The following is a 21,982-nucleotide window of genomic DNA, read 5'->3' on the forward strand; positions in this document are numbered from 1 at the left end:
CTCAGGAAGAAGACGGCCACCTACTCGCCAGGGAGCAAATCCTTTCCTCACGGCCTCGGAAGGAACCAACCCTGCCAGCACCTTGATCTTGAACTTCTGGCCTCCTGAACTGTGCGACGGTTTCTATTGTTTCAGACACGGAGCACGTGGTACTTACGGAGGCAGCCCTAGCAAACTAACATGGCGGGAGGCCAGATTCCTGGATTCCCCCTCTTGGCCCTGACTTTGGGGTGATCTCGTTGAAGGCCAACACATTATGTCAAGTTATGGCAACTTTTTCTTTTTTAACTCTGTGTACCTTTCTGTTGGCTTAAACAGCGTTCTTAGGAGGAGCAAGTAGGCCCCCAGGAGGGAAGAAGGGATGAACAGAAAGAGTGAGGAGGGAGGAAGGGGAAGTGAAGAGGAGAGGAGAGGGGAGGCAGGCGGAAAAGGGGAGAGGGAGGGGGACTGGGACGGGGCATACTGAGGGCCACCATGACCACGTCAGGCTCGTTCAGCTCTCCCGGGACGCCTCCTGGGTGCCAGGAAGCATGTCATCACGGGGCTGTGACAGAGCCCGGGACTGACAGCACCCACCCTCGTGAAAGTTAGAGGCAAGATAGGGGTACAGACGTCAACCAAGCAGGCCCTCTCCTGAGTGGTCCTGCAAAAGCATATGACGGAGGCGCCTGCCTCCATTGGGGATCTGGGAGAGCTTCCAGAAGGAGGTGATGCTTGGGTTGAGATCTGGAGGATAGGCAGGCGTCAGCTGGTGGGGGCAGAGGGTTTCGGGCAGGGGGAAGAGCATGTGCGAAGGTCGCGTGGCGAGAGGAAGCGTGGTGTCCCCAAGGAGGGGAGGAAGGCCAGTGTGGCTGGAGCACAGGGAGGAAGGGGCAAGCGGAGCCCGAGGGGCAGGTGGGCTCGGACCACGTGGGGGTGTCGAGGATTTAGGTCCTTAAGCTGTGAGCCATAGAAGGCCAGAGGAGGAAGTGATCCTATGTAGGGCAGACTCTCATGTCAACAAAGGGAACGTGGGGACGTCAGGCTTCTTGAGCTCACAGCCCCAGGGAGGGCTGCGTGGCCACTGGGGAGCGAAGTTACAGGCTACTCCCCAAGTAATGTTCTAGCCACAGCCCTCCCTCAACAGAGTATGTTCTGGGCATTTGCAATGCTCTGCTGGGAAGGGTCCGAACAGGGACAGCTCACTCCTGTCAGGAGGCTAATTAGTGAGCTTGGCAGCCCGGCCAGGCTCCTGCTGCGGTTGACTAGGCAGCCCCTTCTTTGGCAGCCTTTGAAAGACACAGAAAAGTCTTGTGAATATAGCCTCTCCTTGGCCCGCTCCTACTTTGCCTGAAGCTGCAGGAGCAGGCGAGCATTTGGGAGGCTAATTATTCCGAAGGGGCTGTGGAGAAAGGCAGAGAGTCAAGTTGGGAGGGGCCAGGGGACGGCAGGAAGCCCAGGTGGCCCCCCTGAGGGTGGAGTGGGGGTGGGGAGGAAGTGGGCAGAGATGGGTTTGGAAGGGGCAGGGGGTGCTGAAAGGAGGCTCCCAGAGGAGGAAGCGGCAAAGGGGCCTGGGCTGGGGTTCCTTCCAGCTTGGCGTTTGCAGCCCTCCCAGATGCCCGAACGTCTTGGCTACCAGACACACAAATCCCTATCACTCCCATCATTGGGAAGCTTCTCTTCAATACTGACTGTTGCTGGCACAATCCATATGTAAAAAAAGAGGCCTGATAAAAAAAACGGATGTCATGCCTTACCCCATGCCCTGCTTGCCACAAAAAGGATCCCCTTCCTTTCAATTTGAGCAGAGGCACTGGATTAGCTAAGCAAGGATGAGTTCTTGGAGCACACTTTGGAGGAGAGAGGTGATTTCCAGGAAGGTGAGAAAGCAGACAGGGGGCCTCTTGGAGGGTAAGATCGTCCCGACTCCCATCCACCTCACATATCCCCACCCAACCCACCCCTCTCCTACATCTGTTTCTCTGCTGTCCCCGTGCCCTTTCCTGCCTCTCAGACTTTGCAACTCCTGTTCCATCTGCCTGGCATGCTTTTCCCCCTGTGCTTCACAGAGCAGGCCTCACCTCTCCTGTTAACTCCTCCGAGAGGCTCCTCTGTTACTCCCTTGCTTACCTCTTTCCTTCGTGCACTTATCCCAGTCTATAGGTATATCGTCACATTTTAATAAACTTGCCATTGCCTATTGGCTAGAATGTAAACCTCATGAGGGCAGGGACAAGACAGACAAGTCTTGTTCCTTGCTACACCCCCAGTGCCCAGAACAGAGCCTAGCCACACAGCAGGTGCTCAATACATAGCCATCCAATGAGTGACTGAGTGAATCATTAAACCTTGGCAGTGTTAAAGTCAAGACCAGGACGGCAACGGGACCTCCTCCCCTCTGTTGCCCCTTACAGCTCTGGAAAGGGGCGGGGCTCATCCGAGAGCCACGCTGAGAAGTTTGCACCCAGGGCCCCTGACCCTGGCTCAGGTGGGCAGGCCCCACACCGTTGCCAGGACCCCGAGCTGTGTGTCAGCTGCTCTGGTTTAGTCTCATCTCTGCATAGAACACACTTTGGAAGCCTGGAAAAATCCACCCTAGTGGTACTATTCATGCTTAGAGATGCATAACGAGTGATGTCAGGCACCCGGAAGGGAGACACTGATCCAGCATGTTCCAGCCCACACACCCAGGGAGGCAGATGGAGAAGCTCATCTCTGCCTTCACCGTCCTTCCGATGGGGATGGTAGAAGCAGTATGCATGGATTAATCAATGTGCGCAAAGTGCTGCACCAATACTTTCAAGGACATAAAGAGCTTCCAGAAAATGAGACTCTTCTCATCCGTCCTCAGAATATCTGTCAGAATTCAGAAATGGCACCTGGAGGACAGCCGAGAATGCATACAACAGCGGCACTCCCTGGCATCCACACAGAGCAAGTCCCGCAGCCCTGAGTAGAGCAGGGGCCCAGGCTGGGTGGGTCCAGGCTTCCTGGAGTTGGCATCACCTTTAATGATAGGTGGTGATCAAGTTATAGGAGCAAAACATTCCTCCTTAAGACTGGACTGAGTGTTCATGTTTGAAGTGATAATGGGGGTGTTTCTTAAAGGCAGAGATGCAGGTGGGCTTCACCATGGTTTCTTTCAAACGAGGGTTTCTTTCCAAGGAGGAAATCAATCTCCATTTAGTTGGCCACATAAAACTCACTGCCGTTCTCCCGGGCTGGCCCCGCGATGTCTTTGCTGAGGGCCTGGGAAGCAGAGCCCTAAGCTTCTTGGAGAGGGAGCTGATGAAGGAGACCAAGAATCCTTCCAACAGCTTCACTTCGGACCCACTCTTCGATCAGCCTCTCCCCATTTCAGATCTGCGCACGGGCAGGGGAGCGTGGTGGCCAACAGCATGAACTCTGGGGTTGGCCTGTCTGGGTTTGAACTCTGGATCTGACATTCAATAGATGCGTGACCCTGGCCAGCTTACATAACCTCTCCGACTCTGTGACACAGAGATAACGTAACTTCTCCTGGGGCTGTTGATGGGAATATGTGAGTTTGTAGAGGTAAGGCCTATAGTATGTGTCAGTGCTGTAGCAGTGTGAGTTGTTCCCGTCTCACAGGTGTAAGAATTTAGTGAGATAATACTTGTAAAGTGCCCAGAATGTTTTAGCGCACAATGCATAGCACATAGTATTTGCTCCCTAAAACATGAATTATCATTGCCGCGGACAGATTTGTAGTCTGGCTAAGATTTTTTGGAAGTCTTCATAAGAACGTACTTGAACTCAAAACATGGTCCTGGGCTTTGAAGGCCACCTGCTACCCTGCTGTTCCCTAGCAGTCTTTTTTGTTCCAGGGGAGGATGATTATCCTGCGCTTTTTCAGCACTTAAAATTCTCACGCCAGGAACTCACAACTATACAAGAAAGCAGTAGCCCCCTTAAAGAGTTTAAGCCTGGAGCAGACACGGGCTACCTGTTCAGCAGCTTTAAGCTGTAGGTGTTCCCAACAAATGACCAAAGAAGAGTCAACTTCAGCAGACTTCTTTTGCTCAATGCACAAAGAAAGCTTTAGATTCCCACCAGGCCAGGGGCGTGTATTCCTCAGTATTCGAACTTTTGAAAATTCTGCTCAATGTCCGCTGGTGCTGGGCTTTGAGTTCAAATCGTTTGGATATTGACTGCAAGGAATCAAAGGGACGGCCGGTGGTAGGTGGTACATCGCACAGCCATTTTGCATGATGTTCCGCCCTCCCTCGCTGAGCGACCTGGGGTAAGGAACAGGGTCCCCTTTACTTTTTGTTTCCTTCTGTGTGACAGCTCCTCTCTCAGAGGATGGCTGTGGAGGTTAGACTAGCGGTGGCACGTAAGGGTCACAGCACAGCTTTCTCTCGATACTTGCCGATTCCCTTCCCCTTCCTTTGTGGCCTTCCTAACAGTCTCATGGCTGTGGATATGGAAAAACCGAGCGGAGATCAATTGTTTCAGAGGTTTGAGAACCTTCCCTTGCACCAGGTGACCATGAGCACATCACTTGGCTTGGAAGGCAGCACAGAGAGAGGGATTCCGGGAAGGGGTCCAGGGCGCGGTGTGGAGGAGGGGATGAGAGCAGTCCCCATTCTTTCGCCATGGGGGCCAGGCCCAGAATGGAGATTTTTAGCCTGCTGCACTCCTGGGTCATCGGACCTCTCCCTGCAGCCTGAAGATGGATATCCTCCTAAGGACAAAGAAGGTGGACCCCTTCCTGTCCCACTCTGACCTCCCTAAGGCATCCCCGCCTCCCACTGAGGCCGGAGGTTTCCCACACAGCTGGTTCAGGGTGGATCCGATGCGTGCAGTGCAAGGAGGGGAGCGTTTCCAAGGCAACGTGCGAGTTGTTTCTGAGGGCCCCCTGGCCCAGCCCTCCCCGCCTCGCACCCTGGCCTTGTGCTGGCCCAGAACCCGGCCAAGCCTTCGGAGGGCGGCTTCACCTTGGGATATCTGGCTGGAGCCCTACTGTGGTGGGAGGTTCGGATCCCACGCAGGATGGGCCCTGGGGGAGGTCGGGGGCGGGTGAGCCAAGGAAGGCCTCTGGCCTCCTGCTCCCCCCAGGCCTCTCCCTCTTCTTCTGACCGCATGGCAGGCAGATGAGGGGTGTGGAGGCCTCTGTTCTAGGAATTGTAAAGAATATCTCTTTAAAAACCCCTAACCGTGTCTTCCTCTGGGATGGAGGCATGTCCTGAATTGGCCACGTTAGAGTCCTTTCCTACCCTGCGGATCAAGAGAGGGACTTCTGGTGACTAACGAGGAGTCGCATGTTGGTCAGACTACTGCTGCCCCGGCGTCAGTGTTTCCCCGGAGTCAAGATCCCTTTCTCTTCCTGGCTGGTCCCACATCCTGCTGGACCTGCGTTGGCCGGCGCATGCTTCTCATTATCTCTCCCCCATCGTCTTTAAAGACGTCTCACTCCACCCAGGGGTTTTATTTTTAACTTGCACAGTAATGCTAGGGCTGAGCGGGGCATTCTGCCTACGTCACAGGAAACCGCGCTGCCTTGGAAAGGTGTCCCCTTTCCGGGGACTTTCTCCCTCTCTTCCTGCCTCCCTCCTGTTCTTTATGGAGCACCTACTCCCCCAGGGGCCCTGCCCAGGGGGCACAGCAATGCAAGGGCAGATATGTCCCTGCTCTTGAGGAGTTTACATTCTGAAGGGCCAGAGGAGTGGGTGGTGGACACAGCATCACACTCAGAAAGGGACGCCAGCAACAAAACAAATGACACCGGTGGAGATTGTGATTTGATCTCTTCTAGAAAGACAACAAGGAAGGCACCAGAATAGGGGAGGCTGTTAGACATGGGGTGGATAGGGGAAGGCTCTCTGCGGAGATGACGCAGACGCAGATGCAGACACCAGCGGAATGAGGGGCACCGTGCGTGCGAGAAGCGGGGCAAGGACTACTGCTCAGGGAGGGAGGGACGTGTGGTAAGGCTCGAGGTGGGCAAGAGCTTAGCGTGCGCTAGAAGACAACAGAGAGCCAGGACCCCAAAAGCCTAAAGGACGGGGGACAGTGGTGAGGGTGACTTGGGGAAGCATGCTGAGCCCAGACTGTGCAGGGGCCTGGAGTCATGCAAACAGGCTGGGGCTCTGTGTGACTCTGAGTACAGTGGGAAGCTACTGGGTGGGCTGGAAGTAGGAGCGGACAGGCTATGATTGACATCTGAAGGTGCTACTTGGCTCCTGGGTGGAGAATTGACTCTGAGAGGGGCAGGGGGGAAGGCAGGGGTGGGAGTCAGGAGGCAACAGAGTCACGGTGACAGGGGATGATGGTGGCAGAGGCTGGAGCGGGGCAGGACCACGATAGAAACAGGCTAGCTCTTTTAGAATTAGCTTGCTACTGACCATTTCCTTCCCCAGAGCCCAGAGACCCACATCCCAGTCTTATGATGGAATACGACACCACCGCCCAAAGTCATAGAGTTGGTCTGTGTTAGCAATAGAGTTTAGATATCCTATTGCCTATCACTGGCCATATTTATTAGGCTTCCAAACACAATTAAGTAAGATCTTCGTCCAACATTTGCCCCTCTGATTTTCTGAACAGTGTGTAAATACTCCTTTCCCTTTATACCATGATAGCTCTCTTGGTCCTTTATAGCTTTGGCTGGGATATGAGGCCAAATGAGCCAAATCCACTATTCTTGAGAAATTTTTGGATCAACCAGGAACAAAAGATGAGAAAAGGCCAAAATTCTCAACTTTGATAGAACTTGCTTGGACTGAGTGATCCCACTGACCTACAAAACCCAAAGGTGACTTTATATGCTGAATAGCCTGGGCGGTGCTCCCTGCTCTCCAAGAGAAACACTATCATGTATTGCTTCTCAGAGGAAGAGAGGCAGAAAACAAAACTGCAATGTAGAGATTCTGCATAGAATAATAATAATAATAGCTATTATTGGTTTTGTACTTCAAGGCACGTTACATGTATTAACTCATTTAGTCTCCCAAAACACGGATAAGGTATATACCACTCTTTACCCTCTTTACTGATGATGGAGCTGAGGCTTAGCAAGAAGTGACGTGACATCAGGCGATAGAAGTGGAGAGTGGGGGTCTGGGGGCTGGTCCTACTCCTAGCTACACGCCAGGGCTTGGCTGTTGTCAGGTTTGGTCACTAGTACTTTAAAAATTGCATAGAAACAGACCTGAAGGAGATCATTCTAAATGTTAGCAGAGTAGGCATATGAGTACAGTTGTTGTCTTTTTCATTTTTGGTTTTTTTTTTTTTAGAGACAGGGTCTCACTCTGTTGCCTGGCTAGGGTGCAGTGGCATCATTATAGCTCACAGCAACCTCCTACTCCTGGGCTCAAGCGATCCTCCTGCCTCAGCCTCCCCGAGTAACTGGGACTACAGGCGTGTGCTACCACAACCGGCTAATTTTTTCTATTTTTAGTAGAAATGGGTCTTGTTCTTACTCAGGCTGGTCTCGAACTCCTGAGCTCAGGTGATCCTTCTGCCTTGGCCTGTGAAAGTGTTAGGATTACAGGCATAAGCCACCACACCTGGTCAGTTTTTGATTGTTTTGAATACACAGTGCCTGATACATAATGGATATTCCAAATCTATTTATTTAATGGAAATTGTTGAGTTAATGCGTATATGTTACTTAAAAATTATTTTGCCATAATTAAAGTAATAGATTTCATTACGAAAAATGTAAAATAAAAGAAATTTTAAGAAAATAAAAATTTACCCATTATACAGAGGTAATTATAGTTAAAATATTGGTAATATTGATTTATATATTTCCAGGGTTTTTCCTGTTTCTGTCTGTGTTTGTCTCTCTTTATCTACCTATCTATGCATATATATGTGTACGTATAACAATGGTATCATGCTGCATTTACAGACTTTTAACATTTTTTCACTAAACAATACACCATGAGCATTCCCCATTCCATTTAACAGCCTTCTAAAATAGAGTTTTTAGTGACGACATTACTCCCCTCTCACGTATGTTTCTCGTGCAATTCCGCCACAGCGGGGTAGGTGAGGAAAAACCCAGTGGTAGCTAAAATGTGGGTCCTGAAGTTTAACAACGGGGTTTCAATTCCGGCTCTACCCCTTACATGTTGTGTGACCACAGGCAGGGTCATTTTTCTGAGCCTCAGTTTCCCCAGGTATAAGTGGCACACACCTGAGCGGATGTAACAAGGTAAAGCAGGGAACCTCTCCTGAGCACTCTGCTCAGCTTGGAACAAATGCTCAGAAAATGTGCATTGCTGTCATTGTGAAGCCGGAGGAAGCATTTCCTCCCAAGTCTGGTGCTTTGAAAAACTCCCTCCCATCCGACTATGTAGGATCCAAGGAAAATGAATTTAAAAGTCACTCAAAATACTCTCTGATTGCATTACCCTTTCCCCCAGTTTTGGGGGCGGGAGACGTCAAAGTCCACAGTGTTAAAGACAATTAGCTCTTTTTTCCTTCCTTACCAAGAACCAGGATTATTGGATCAGAGATATGTTTAAATAATTCTGTTGTTCACAGCTGCATGAAGAATGTGGCCTTCCTTTCCATTTAGCAGCTGTGTTTTTCAACTGTCTATCTTAAATACAAAGCGGCGGGGTGGGGGGGAAGCAGGACTGTCCAGGTCAATCCTATATTGCTTTCTATATTGTTTTACAGAACACTATAGAAAATGTCTAAGGTCTAAAACACAGGCCACATAAAGAACTAACCTGACTCATATACCGTACGTTGTAAGTTAGCACAGACACGCTACTGACACATAGTAGGTACTCATTGAACAGCGTTGAACACGTTTCTTGAATATATGTTTTCCTTACAACCAGCAAGCCGTTGAGGAATGAAACAGTATATTCATTGAATCTAAATACTGTCAGAGCCTGTTCAGAGAGTCAGAAGATGATAGATGATGAAAAGAACAGATGCTTTTTGAGTTTGGAAGTTGAATGTTGAGAAACTTTTCCCTCTTAATTCATGGCTCCTGAAATATGTTTATGATCCTGGTGGAATTCTGTAGAGATTTCTCTAAACCATTGTCATAAGCAGCACATGTGATAAAGCACTTCTGGCGGTTGGGCCAAGTTTTTCCATTTTTGTTTATGGGAAATGTTCAGAAAAGTCTTAGTGTATGTGTAATGCGTAGTGTGTTCTCAATATCAAAATGGCCCTAGAGATCGCAGATAACACATTTGATTGTGAGGCAACCCAACATTGGGCCAACATATTAATTGCAGGGCAAACCCCTCAAGTCAAGTAACTGTGAACTAGATGGTTGGAAGTGGTAGGGCTGCCAGCATCTACTGCTCTTAGACATTTTTCTTAAATTCTTCATCTACTCTGCTGGTGTTGGTTGAGTGCCTTCTGTATTTAGGAGGCATACCATGGGAGGTTCAAAGATAAAACATGTTCTCTGCTCTCCTACTGTCATAAGCTAGTGGAGGGGACAGACAGGCCAACAACACAATCAATGAAGGAATGAAATAATTGCTAGGCAAAGCACCACACTGTGGGTCCCTGAAGGGAGAACCCTTTTTACTGGACAGACCAGGGAAGGCTTTGCAGTGGGGGTAGCATTTGATGTAGACCTTGAAGGATGGAAAGAGTTTTAATGAGCAGAAAATGGAGAAAAAGGGCTTTCCAGACTGGGGGAACAGCATGAACCAACATACGCAGGCATGGAGGTTCTTGGTATGCAAGAGGAAAGAGGAAGCAGCTCAGATTGCTGGGATGTGGAAGGGTATATGGGAGGGGAGGTTTTTCAGACCAGATTTGCAGTCATTTCAATGCCTGGCCAAGGACTTTGGGCCTTAATATCAGGAAGTGAGAAATAAGGGAAGGTTTCTGAGCCAAGGGTTGCCACGGGAAGATCCTCCTTTAGGAGAGCGACCTCAGAGGCCGTGTGCAGAAGCGATCGCAACAGAAAAGCTGAGGCAGGAGACCGATTCTGAGGCTCTGCATCCATTTCCATCCCAGTTAACCTCTTTGTAGCTTTGGGCAGCGTGGCCGGCCCTGACTGCCCCCTCAAATGCTGTGATCCAGAAACTTTCGGCTCTCCCCCACCACCATTGTGCCTCTTCCCCGCAGGCTCCTGGGGCTTCTCCTCTGAGATACGCTGCATTGGGATCTCTGGGAATGTGGAGTGTGCTTCAGGGCGGCTGCCTGCGTCTGCCTGTCTTCAGGCTCCAGGTTGTTCTTCCTTGAAGATCCCATCTTTCCCCTCTGCTTTGACTCTCCGGCACCAGCCTCACGGACCAGATTCTCTCTGGCGCCCCATTTCCAGGGCGGCCAGTCAGCAGATGGGTGGCTCTTGCTCACCTCACATGCAGCACGCCCCACCGTGAGCCCAGTGTTTGCCCTGCTCCCGGTCCTGTCCCTGATTCTCTCCGTAAATAGCCTCCATCCTCCTCCATCCCCCTCCACACCCCGATTCCTCTGATTATTCCTCTGCCGCATGCTCTTCATTCTCCTCTTCAAGTGACCATAGAGCCATCCTCTCCCTTCTCTCATTGCTCAAGTTTAGGATCTTTTATCTATTTCAGTCGACAGGTAATCACTGAGCACCAGGGCCTGCCCTGGGGACCTGACAGTGAGAAGGAAGCAGGGCCCTGTCCTAGACTAGCCTGCAGTCTAGCGAAGACGACAAACATTAAGCAAGGACGTGGGGACTGATGAGCTTTTGAGAGATGGAAACACAGGCCACTGTGCCCCACGGCCTCTGCTCTGCCTCTGTCCAGCCCCCTACCTGTAACCAAAATTTTCCTAAAATATGTTTACAGAAGGATTTTCCAGATTCTCTTCTCAAAAATGTCTGCTTGCAGATAAAAGTATAACCTTTTTGGTATGGCATCCTCTGAGGTCCTCCATGATCTGCCTTCAAACTAGCTTCGCTAACCCCGCGCACCCCCAGCGACCCCCGCTCAGCACCGTCAGCAACCCACACTGGGAGAAGATGTCCTCTCCATGCCCATCCCCGGGCCTTTGCTCAAGCCATCCCTTGGCTCTGTGCCCACACGTGCAAGCCTGTTTGTCCTCTGGCTGAGATGCCACGTCTTCCACAAAGTCCTCCTGCCCCCTGCTTCCTCCCTCACCGCTCTCGTCACAGCCTGCTGTGGTAGACACGTAGACACGACTCAGCTTCCCACCCTCTGCCAACAGGCAGCTTATCTTAGTCATCCTGAATAAGCACAATGAAAACAATAGCTAACTTACGAGATGCTCCAGTGCAGGTTTTATTTCTATGCCAGTGCTAAGTGCTTCACTCACATCATCTTGTTGCTTCCTTATAACACACACACGGGGTAGCTGCTCTCATTGGCCTCTCACTGGCCTCATTTTACAGATGAAGTCAATGAAGACCAGAGGGGTGAATTCACTTTCTGGATTTAAATCTAGGAAGCTTCACTTCAAAGCGCATGCCCTTAACCACGACCCATCTGTATTCCTTGTACATAACGAGTGCTTCTTGGGGCTGGCTCAACTAAGAGAACGGGGACAGTGAGGCCAAGAGCAGCCTCCCCAAGGTCACGCTACAAGCCATGGTCACCGAGTCATGACAAATGCAGGCGCTTTAGTGGCCACGTCTTCTCTATACTTACTTACTAGGAAATGGAGGCTCTGGCTTTCAAAGGAAAACTAACATTTTTGACTGATCGGGTGGCACAGGATCACATGGCAGTCTGCGGAATCCAAAGTGATCAGATCTGGTTCGGCTTTGGTGGTGACGTGTCCCATCACACAGCCCTGTCGGACCAGGCACCTGAAGGAAAGAACTTTCCTTTCTCACAGCTTCCACCGCCTCTGCCTGAACCCGAGGGGAGACATTTCACAAGGGGAACACCCTCTCCCTCCCTCCCCGGACCGGACCTGTCTGTTTCCCTAAGGAAGGGGCGTGTGTGGAGCCCCAGCCCTCCCCAGCGGGCCTGCTCAGCTGCAGACAGACCTGCCTTTGTGAGCACAGGCAGGCGGTGGCTTCTCGGTCTGCACAGGACCTCTGTGGCTTCCCAAGTCAGTAGGAGCATGGCCAGAGGGGACAGTGGGTTGGGAAGGTTGGGAAAGGGAAGAGCTGTACACAGACAGCCACCGACAGGCCAGCCAGGGCGCTTCCTCCGTTCCTTTCTGGGGCACAAATGGAGAGTGTGTGAACGACGTGGGAGTTAGCCCCAGAAAGCCTGGAGGAATGGAGCCCGGATTTCAACCTCTCAGAGCCCCCAAAGCACGCAACACCTGTGGTCTGAGGACAGCCCACTCCCATCTTCCCTTTTCCTCTCCCCATTGGCCTGGGAGGGACTAAGAGGTTGGCGGCCTTTCCTTGCTTTGTTTCTTTACTTGGCTTGAGTCTGGCTTGTCTTGCTATAGTTTAGAGTAACATCTTTATGTGCCACTTTGTCCGCCATATCCTGGCTGAGATGCCACATGTTTTTTTGGGGGCGGACATGTCAGAAGATAGGCAGACAGACCAATGCACAAGTGAATGTTGAGAACTGAGAATCTTGTCTCACACATTGTGCTTTCTTCACTCTCCAATCCAATGACGCCACGCTGCTCCCAGATTTCATGAATCTTGTCCAATCCAGGACGTTAAAGACTATGCCTTTAAGATCTTTAAAGGAGCAAAAATGAGTTTTGAGAAACTGGGATTTTTTTTATATACATATGTTCCTTCAATCACTAGAGTCATTCTGTTGTGTTGCAAAACTTGTGAAAAGTCCTATTTCACAGCTTCCCCAAGGGACATCTGTGGGGCCCAAGATCCTGCTACAGATCCAACCGCAGGATAACAAGACCTTACAATTGAGCCTGTGTCTAAGTTTCATTCAACAAACTCTGAGACATTTATCAAATGCCATACTAGAGTGGCTCATGCTACAATGGAGTTCCACCGGCAGTCGAAGTTGCAGACAAGTCTGGGCCTTCCTGACCTGGCTTTGATGTAGTGAGGCAGGCAAGCTATCAAAGGCAGGTGGTAGGAGGGGGTCTCACCTCGAAAGGGAAGGGATGCCAGAGAGCCAACCTGGGGGGATGTCATTAGCTTCCTCTGCAGTGCTCATGACATGATGAGGAAGGTGAGGGATCAAGAAAAGAACCGGCCATGCTTGTCCACCTGTGAGCCTCGGTGCCTTCCCCAAGGAGGTGCTTAGGAGAGGAAGGAGAGGAAGGCTGTGCAACGCTCTGGGATCACTGGATCGCTCTGGATGGGAAAGGCCCATGGAGACCCGAAGATACTGGGAGGCTCTGAGTGTGTGAGTCAGCAACGGGGGCAAACATACAGCTTCGCAGGTATTGATAAACGAGACGCACTAAGTAGAGGTGAGAGACTTTATCAACACACCATCTCTGTTTAGGTCACCGAGTGTTTAGAGAACTCTGGCCGGGACAGAGGCGGCTAGCTGGACCGAGACAGCAAGGGCACAAGAGGAGACAGGAAGATGGGGAGACAGAGGACCCTTGTTGGGGGGAGGTCTTGGGTCATTAATTGCTTGAGAAAACCCCAGCCAGGATTTGTGGTGGCCTTTTCCAAGGAGGAGGGAGCTAGTCCTCTTTCCAAGGAAAACAGTTCCTGAAGTAAAGTGTCTAGAAGGGGCCAAAGTCCTGGGCAGGGGAGCGCGGGGCAGATGGAAAGCCTGGCCCAGAAGGGAGGACGGCAGGGCAGGAGGGGGCAGCAGGGAGGGGTACGAGGTGAGATGGGGTGCCTGCGTTTTGAGGTGGGGCTCCCAAGGTATCTTAGGAATAATAATAACACTTTTTATAAAACGTAATATTATATAAGGTAATATTGCTATTTAATAATTTGTATCATCATCATCATTAACATCTATACAATGCAGCACTGTGCTAAGCACTTTACATAACTTTATCTCATTTTATCCTCAAAATAAGCCTGTGAGTTTATCCCCATTGTAGAGAGGGGGAAACTGAGGCTAGCTAGCTCAGGTCTCACGGCGAGTGGTAGTGGAGTCTGGACTTACCCGCAGCTGGGCTGACTCCAGGGCCTGGGCTTCCACCCACCAGGGAAAAGGCTCAACCAGCCTGGAGAGAAGAAAGAAACCGCTGAGTCAAACACAGGTAGAACCACCACAAAACACCCCATCTGCCACTTCCTGGATGCCTACGTCCCTACTTTATCAAACCTAAGATACCAGAAATTAGAAGACACACCAGCATTTTGTGTACCACTGAGAAAAAAACTGCTACACGGCCAGATGTTAGAGATCTTAAAATATTAAAAATATAAGCATCTGAGCCTTGATGAGATATTTTAAGTGCCGAACTGCGCTAGGAGCTTCGCCTCTACTATCTCATTGCAACCCAACACTAGCCTTTTCTTATCAACCCTGCTTTTCCAGAGAGGGACACAGGGCTCAGCGCAGTGGAGTCTGTGCCCAAGGTTGGTGACCCAGAGTCAGGGAGCCGCAGAGGCTGGATCTGTCCTCGGCAACTTCCTGTGCCAAAATCCCTGCCCTCAGCCACACTGCGCCTGTGCCACAGGCCACATTGCCTCTGAAGGACATGGGCCGTCTCTGTCATGTGTTCCTTCTGGTGGGCAGCTGGCCTGGCAAACAAAAAACTCAGTGGAGGCCCCTAACTTCAAGAAAAAAGAAAACCTTTCCACAGGGCTCATCTGTGCCTGCTCACTTGAAGTCTCAAGCTCCCCCGGACTCTGGGGAAGCGTCTGCTGCTGGTGAGGTCAGGTGACCGCTTCAGGAGGACCCTAGCAGCTCCTAGTTCATAAGCCTCCTTGGTCCAGGGTCCTTCTCTGACCGATCTCTCCTTTTTCCCAAGCTCCATTTGTAATTTGTGCCAGATTTTGTAGCATCATCCTTGACCTTGAACTTTATCCTTCCCACATCTTCCTTGCCTCCTCCCACCTCTGCAAGTGTCTCAACTCTTGGGTCTCACCCTGCCTTGTTCACAAGCCTTATTCATGTCTTAATCACCTCCTAGCCCTGTTCACACTGCCTCATCGTGAATGGTTTTCTAGAATCCCGGCACGTTAAGATGAAAGTATGGGGCAAGAGTGAGGTGGAACAAAGAGGCTGTATGTGTGGAAAAAACTCAACTGGCCAAGTTTCCTTGCTTTAATTTCTGACCCCAAGACCTCCGTCATCCACTGTGGGCCATGCATCCACACGCTGGCCTCTCGGCTTCCCAACTCCTGTCATCAGCGTGCATCTTCTTGCCCTCTGTCTTGACCTCTTGGCTATCTTTCCCACAATTTTCCACAGTGGAGAAGGCAGTTGTGCTTTAATTAGTTCTTCCCCATCTCTGTAAAACACCCTTGTTCTCTCCCCTGCCAGCCACTGAGTCACTCTTTCCCATCACAGCTCTTCTCAAACACATCCTTGTCACTGGAGATGAAGGATGGGACTCGGCACTTTCCCCTTTTCTGATTTTACTCCCACTTCAGCAAGAAATTAATATCACAGCTCAGATGAAATGCTTCCCGACGGGTAAAATAAGTCTATTGGAAATGCCCGTTTTCTTTTTTTTCCTGATTAACCTTCTCACTCGTCCTCTGTCCTTCACTTCTTTTCCTTCGTATGACCCTCAACTCAGCTTAACTTCCCACAAAGCTCTGCTAAGAGGAACTTTAAAACATCTTGCAATGTCAGTATCTGCAAATTTTCCCCTCCTTTTTTTATTTTAATAGATTTAGGGGGCACAAGTTGAATTCTGTTACACATATGTATTGTACAGTGGTAAAGTCTGGGCTAAACCTTTATGGAATGTTAGATTTGATTTCTTTTCAGGGTTTGATCAAAGTGTGAAACCTGCTTGGTAAAGGTCTCCTTTGTTCTCCCTTCTCCCAAGACAAAGAAATGTCTGCTTCATTCACACACTCCATACATGGAGGAGGCTACAGAAAATACGTGCCGAATAAACGAATGACGAGAGGACATTGCTGGGCTTTTGTGTCCATTTACAAGTGAGCTCCAGCCATTCATTCAACAAATAGTTATTGAGACATCACTATGTGCCCGGCCCTGTGTTAAGCATAGTGGATATAATAGTGAACAAAATAAAGCTCTTGGAGCTTACCTAATAGAAAATGACCATTCAACAATCATTCAATTGGTGTCCACCTAATACTGAACTCTGATAAAGTATGTTGGAGGAAAGTCTTGAAATTACAGAAATTTGAATACACATTTGTTATGGGAGAGCTAAATAGTTGGGAGAGAGGGAGACAATTAGAGAATGAGATGAGAACATTTTTAACAGCTTTATTGAGCTATAAGTCACATGCCACACAACTTATTCACTTCAAGTAAACCATTCAGTAGCTTTTTTTTTTTTTTTTTTTTGAGACAGAGTCTCACTTTGTTGCCCAGGCTAGAGTGAGTGCCGTGGCATCAGCCTAGCTCACAGCAACCTCAAACTCCTGGGCTCAAGCAATCCTTCTGCCTCAGCCTCCCGAGTAGCTGGGACTACAGGCACGCGCCACCATGCCCAGCTAATTTTTTCTATATATTTTTAGTTGTCCAGACCATTTCTTTCTATTTTTTAGTAGAGACGGGGTCTTGCTCAGGCTGGTCTCAAACTCCTGACCTTGAGCAATCCACCTGCTTCGGCCTCCCAGAGTGCTAGGATTACAGGCGTGAGCCACCGCACCTGGCCCATTCAGTAGCTTTTATTAACAGTATATTCACGGTCGTGCAACCACTGCTACTGTCTAATTTCAGGACACACACAAATCAGCAGTCACTCCCCATTCCTCCTCTCCCAGCCCCTGGCACCACTAATCTACTTCCTGTCTCTATAGATTTGCCTTTTATGGACATTGCATATAAATAGAATCATACAACATGTGGTTTTGCGTCTCAGGCTTCTTTCACTTAGCATAGTATCTTCACGGTTTATCCACGCTGTAGCATGCATCACGCTTCATTCCTTTTTATGGCTGAATAATTTTCCATTGCATGGATATACCACATTTTGATAATCCATTCATCATTTATTGCTTCCACTCTGTGGCTTTATGAGTCATTCCGCTATGAACATTAATGTATTCATTTTCGTATGAACATACGTTTTCATTTCTGTTAGTTAAACACATAGGTGTGGGATTGTTCGGTCACATGGTAACCCTATGCTTAAGCGCTTGAGGAACTGCCAAATGGTTTTCCAAAGTTGTTGCACCATTTTACATTCCCACCAGCAATGGATGAAGGCTCCAATTTCTCCTCATCCTCACCGACACTGGTTATTGTGTGCCTTTTGGATTAAAGCCATCCTGTGGGTGGGAAGTGATACTGTGTTCTGATTTGCATTTCCCTGACGGCTAATGTCTACATCGTGTTTGTGAGGCAGCTGTTGACTTGGTTTCCAGCATAGTGCTGTCCGTTGTAGGGGGGTGATGCATTTCTCGAAGGAACACGACTACCAGTGGAGCAAAGGTAAATGCCTTGAAGGACGTCGGTTCCATTAGCTATGGCAGACCCAGAAGAGGAATAGGGTACGAGAGAGAATATTTTGCGGAAACGAAGCAACGTGTTTTCACCCCTCCTCCCCCATTCCGTTTAAACCATGTTCCATTTGGAGCCTCCCTTCTCAGAGGCTGGGCCAGGAGGCCTGTTGGCTGGAGCCGGAGAAGGACGGGGGAACACGGGGTAAAGACAGTCAGTTTGGTGCCGAGATTTGTGGAGAAGGGGTTTGCGAAATGGCTTTCCCTCCCATGTAACAGCAGGAGCTGGGCCTGGCAGGCACCGTGGCGCTTCTACCACTGTGGAGGGGGATGCCCGTCTGCCACTGGGGTTTATTCCCGAAGATGGGGCTGGAAAAGAAGATACAATGTGGGTGGGGGAAAGGGGTGGCTCTGGCTTCAGAAACATCCCGACGAGCCGAGGGGAACACTGAAGGTGGGCAGCACCGCAACGTGGGAGGCCCGGAGAGCGCAGAGGCTGGACGGGTGCGATCGGATGGCGGGTGGGTGTGCTCTGCACTCCGGATTTCTGCTGTTACTGCATGATGCAGATGCTGAGATGAGAGCCAGAGGCCATCACAGGGTGACCCTGCAGCCGGGCTGGGGCAGACCTCCTGGGCAGGGAGGCAGAAACCCATGGCCAGTAAGAGCTGGTCAGCCAAGGAGCCGCCCTGGGCCCTGACCCAGCCAAGAGAAGCCAGCGGCCCCTACTTGAGTCATGAAAACCAGGCGGAGGGCTCCATGCTGGGGATCTTGGGCCCCGGAGAAGCCTGTGCAGGGGGTCAACTCTTCCGTTCCAGTGAGAGGATACGTGGCCCCCACGTCTCCCACTGCCAGGGAGGGTGGCCACAGATGGAGGAACTGAGGGCAGAGCATTCCCCAGAGGGACTGTTGAACCTCTCCCACTGGGAAAGAATGAAGATGTTTTCAGCTACCTAACAGGTGAGGTCTCGGGAGGAAGCCCACATTACAGACCAAGAGAAACTCAGTCGTGTTGTATGAGAAAACAGGTGACGTGGGCCTGTTTACAACTGGTCAGCTCAGCAGGACACTCCCCAACGCAGGCTAACAAGACCAGGGACACAGTCCCATCAGTGTCACTGTGTTTGTGGTTGCTTTCCGGGGCCTGCTCTGGAGCCAAAGACTGTCTGGGCAAGAGAATTTCTCCCTTTTGACCAGAAAAACAGTCCAAAGGGCATGTCCTTTGTCATCTTTGGCAGTGATTCTTTCAGAAGCATTTGGAGGCATTTGGCTGGGCCAGGCTAAAGAAATGTCACTCCTCTAACAATGGCACCTCCTGGACTTTGAGCCTTTACTTTGTCCCAGGCGCCGTGCTCTTTGTGGTGTCATTGAATCCTCCTGGCCAGCAGCCCTCTGAAGGTAGGTGTTGTTACTCATATTTTATAGACAAAGAAACGGAGGGCTTGGTGAGGTTTCGCAGTCTGCCTGGGCAGGCGGCCGGGCTGGTACTTGAGCGCAGGGATCCGACTGCAGAGCCGGGCGCGGAAGCACCATGTGCGCTGCCCCCGGGTATTCCGCTTAAAAGGTCCCCCTCGAAGTGAGGGAAGATAGGGTTAAGAGCTGTTTATTGAAGATAAATACAAAAATGTTACTGTTTTTTATTTGTAAAAACTATGTGCCCATCTCACAATAATAAGGATGGTCAGATAGCAAACTGACACGTCACTAGAACGGTGGAGAACCTGAGTGAGAACCTGGTTCAGCCACTCTTGCCCCAACACGAGCCAATGCCAGGAAACCTGAGGCTTCAGCATTGTTGGTTACGTAACTGTCCCCAAAAGACATGACAGCTCAGCTCAGAGTGTGCACCTCCATCCATCCCTCCACCTGCTCACCCGTCCAGTCGTTCATCTCACAATTATCGAGCCTACTATGTGCCAGGCACTGGGGACCCAAGTGGCCAGGCAGTTCCTCCCTTTGAGGAGCTCACAGTCAGGCAGAAGCACCCAGAGCACAGCTACGCAGGCTCAGGAGGGTGGCTCCCTGCATCCTGCACCTTCTCTTCCTTCATTTCTCAGCTTCAGCGTCACCTCCTCGAGGAGTCTCACCTGTTGGTCTTATTCTTTATTCTCTGTCTTTGTTTCTTGACACTGAAGGGAACATTCTCCAAAGAACAACTTGCAATTTTTCTATCTTTGTCCTTTAATTCGTATGTGTATGTGTGAAGCCCCACTACAATGTAGTCCCATAAAGGCAGGAACCACCTCACGCCTGTAATCCTAGCTCTCTGGGAGGCCGAGGCGGGAGGATTGTTTGAGCTCAGGAGTTCGAAACCAGCCTGAGCAAGAGCGAGACCCCGTCTCTACTAAAATAGAAAGAAATTAATCGGACAACTAAAAATATATATAGAAAAAATTAGGCGGGCATGGTGGCGCATGCCTGTAGTCCCAGCTACTTGGGAGGCTGAGGCAGGAGGATCGCTTGAGCCCAGGAGTTTGAGGTTGCTGTGAGCTAGGATGATGCCACAGCACTCTAGCCCGGGCAACACAGTGAGACTCTGTCTCAAAAAAAAAGGCAGGAACCACAACTATCTAATGCACAAGAGTATTCCTAAAGCCTGACACAACCCTAAGTTTGCTGCCTCAATGAAGAAAGGTTGCAAGCAGATCATAAAGAGCCTTGAACGCCGAGCTAAGAAGCTTGGACTTAGGCCTGTAGGCAGTGAGAAATAACGGAGGGAACTGGATCAAGGACAAGGCGCCATGAGGTTTGCGGTTTGGGAAGACAAGGCTGAAGAGGTTGTGGACGAGGTTAAGTGCAATAAGCTACAGAGAGAAGAATCAGAAGCAATTGCCAGGGAAAAGCGTTCAGAGTTTGCTGGCCTAACTTAAGACATTCATGAAAAGGAAAGAAAGGAAAGAGAATTTAAGAAAGATTTAGGCAGAATCATTAGGAGATGCCCGCAGGGAGGGAGGGAAAGGGAATGTGGTTAAGGTATGTTTAGCAGCTTGGGTTACTTTGTAACCACCGCGCTGTCCCTAATAAAGCAGAGGGACACCTTGGGATGTGTCCGCAGAATGTCTAGGAATGCTTCTTGGAACTTTGAACCTGAAGACCAGGGTACAGGTACAGGTCAGGATTTGGGAGGCATGGTAGGCTTCGAGAAGGACAAGGACTCCTGGAGAGCACATTTTTTATTAAGAGAGAAGGACCTAGGGCAGCCCCCTGGGGCATGCCACACTTCAAAGGGTAGCTAAAGGCAGAGAAGCGGGTGGAGAAAGAAGCCGGAAGCCAGTGCTGTTATTGCACCCGGAGAGGGGAGGGCTGTCTGGAGTGAGATGGGAAGTTCTGCTGCCCCCGGGGGAAGAGTGCCAGACACAGCGGTGGAGACCCGGCCTCGCAAGGCTCTCAGTCCAGCCGGCAGGAAGGCAAGGGCAGCAGGCCAGGTCTTGTGCTGGTTAAAGGAGAGCCAGACAGTGGGATTTTGAGGGGAAACCTCCGCATCAGTAAAAGTCGAGGCGATTACGAACGACATCCACAACTGCCTGTACAGCCGCAGGCCAGGCCGGTACAGCCCCGGTGCGGGGGAGATATAGGGGAGCTGTCCCAAGGCACTTTCAGCGGACGGGTGGGCTGGAAGGGAGACTCAGGGGGCCGGGGGTGCCCGAGAGGTGCCGGGGGTGCCGACTGCCTTCGGGAAGCTCAGCTGTGCAGAGAAGCTGAGAGGGGGGCAGGAGCAAGAGGCCCCCCCCACCGTCCGTGCAGGGGGAGGGGGATTTAGCAAGTTTGGGGGCTGAACGGAGAGTCAGTAGACGGCATTCTTGCCCTCTTTTTACACGGTTTTAAAAGTGTTATCATTTTTTTCCTTTAAATTAGAAAAATACCTGCGATAACAAAATGTTGAGCTCCTCCTCACCCATCCCATCCCGCTCCCCAAAGGGAATCATTTTTTCAGGTCTCCATCTATGTATTTACACATACATATATGATTTTTAAAATCGGTTACGGGATAATTCCATACAAATTATTCTAGGGCTTCCTTTTTTACCCACTCATATATGAACATACATGTCTAGCTCTCTTCTTCATAACTTATTTTATTCATAACTTATTTCATTTGCTTATTCATAACTTATTTCATTCGCTTGGCCGTATAGCTTATTTTGTCATTCCACTTTGGATACCACAGTGTTTCCGAGTTTTTACTTTTGCAAACAGCACTTCCGTGAATCTCACATGGTGATCTTCTGTCACCTGTGTGCGTCCCTCTGTAGGACAAATTCTTGATACTGAACTTACAGGTCGTGGGGTCCGCCCATAAGTGCACTCTTTCCTTGAAGGTCTTGAATTTGCTCTTCCCTCAGGGACCGGGGATGAAAAAAGCAGGGCTGAAGATGTATTTCCAAGGAAGCTTGTAAATCAGAAGTAAGGCTTTAAGGTATCCCAACCTGATGAATGCAGCCTCCTTTTTAATCAAGATGTTCTGGGTGGGCCGGGCGCGGTGGCTCACGCCTGTAATCCTAGCACTTTGGGAGGCCAAGGCGGGCGGATTGTTTGAGCTCAGGAGTTTGAGACCAGCCTGAGCAAGAGCGAGACCCCGTCTCTACTAAAAATAGAAAGAAATTA

General features: G+C 50.2%; 1 protein-coding gene across 3 annotated transcripts in view; it reads left to right on the forward strand.

Moving 5' to 3' along the window:
* Positions 1-21,982, forward strand: part of FGF1 (fibroblast growth factor 1 (acidic)) — an 85,524-nt gene that overhangs the window by 14,934 nt on the left and 48,608 nt on the right. The window contains exon 2 of one of the 3 annotated variants that reach the window (XM_012645793.1): positions 16,285-16,406. The exons of the other annotated variants lie outside the window; for them this stretch is intronic. The gene's annotated coding sequence lies outside the window, so the exon portion shown is untranslated. The remainder of the gene's footprint in view (positions 1-16,284; positions 16,407-21,982) is intronic. 3 annotated transcript variants of the gene reach the window in all.

The sequence above is a fragment of the Propithecus coquereli genome, unplaced genomic scaffold (assembly GCF_000956105.1).
Source record: "Propithecus coquereli isolate 6110/MARCELLA unplaced genomic scaffold, Pcoq_1.0 Scaffold236, whole genome shotgun sequence".
In the NCBI taxonomy this organism is placed as follows: Eukaryota; Metazoa; Chordata; class Mammalia; order Primates; family Indriidae; genus Propithecus; species Propithecus coquereli.